General features: G+C 52.7%; 1 non-coding gene across 1 annotated transcript; it reads left to right on the top strand.

The window, feature by feature from the left end:
- Positions 1-250: 250 nt before the first annotated feature.
- On the top strand, positions 251-332 carry Pmar_PMAR010365. Its single transcript has one exon. It is a non-coding gene; the product is annotated as a tRNA-Ser (tRNA).
- The last annotated feature ends 675 nt before the right edge of the window (positions 333-1,007 follow it).

The following is a 1,007-nucleotide window of genomic DNA, read 5'->3' as shown; positions in this document are numbered from 1 at the left end:
TGATGGTTCCGCACAAGTGAACATGAAGAGAGGCGTGTCACCGTGTTGCGCATTCAGAATGACGAGGATGCCGGCTCTCAGATGTCCCTGGCTCTGCCTTGGAGTGGGACTTGGATTTTGGGAGCTGGTGATACCAGCGTAAACACAGAGTAAACCCACATATGATTTCTTGAAATGAATTCAGTAGTGTCACCTATCACCCTTATGTAGAGCACTTGCCTAGCGGTTGAGCCTAAAAACTAACAGTCTAGACACTTTGGCCGAGTGGTTAAGGCGGCGGCCTGCTAAGCCGTTGGGCTCTGCCCGCGGGAGTTCGAATCTCCCAGGTGTCGTTGCAAGAGTTAAACATTGCGTTTCGCGGCTTTTGTGGAGCATCCATATTAAACGGATGAAGCCGAGAACTCACATGAAACGATAAAGATCGAGATACTTTGGTCGAGTGGTTAAGGCGGTGGGCCGTCAAGCCACTGGATTTCACCCGCGGAAGTTCGGATCTTGCTGGTGTCGTTGTACGTAGCCTTTCCTGCCGCAGGGCCTCACCACACACGAATTTGGAAATTCCTCACGTCTCAGGATCGGAACAGCTAAAGGCAGTAAAATTTGGCAAACATTGCAGGTCCTAGGCGTCCGACTCATGCTACTTCTTTAGATTTCACCTGGGAGCGAATCTGAGGGGAGGCCTCCGCTGCATAATCCACCGGTTCGTACGAAGCACCCCACTCCCCATGGACAAAGTTGGATAGCTTGGAATAGCAGCTCGTGGCCCTTAACATTGCGCTGGGGGAAGCGGGGACGAATCCAATGGACGAAAACGCTCTTGACAGAATTCGGGTTCGGGTTTCGGGTTTCGGGTTTCGGGTTTCGGGTTTCGGGTTTCGGGTTTCGGGTTTCGGGTTTCGGGTTTCGGGTTTTCGGGTTTCGGGTTTCGGGTTTCGGGTTTCGGGTTTCGGGTTTCGGGTTTCGGGTTTCGGGTTTCGGGTTTCGGGTTTCGGGTTCGGGTTCGGGTT

This window comes from Perkinsus marinus (genome assembly GCF_000006405.1).
Source record: "Perkinsus marinus ATCC 50983 genomic scaffold scf_1104296927812, whole genome shotgun sequence".
NCBI lineage: Eukaryota > Perkinsozoa > Perkinsida > Perkinsidae > Perkinsus > Perkinsus marinus.
Note: the sequence above shows the minus strand (reverse complement) of the source record. Positions and strands in the feature narration are given on the sequence as shown.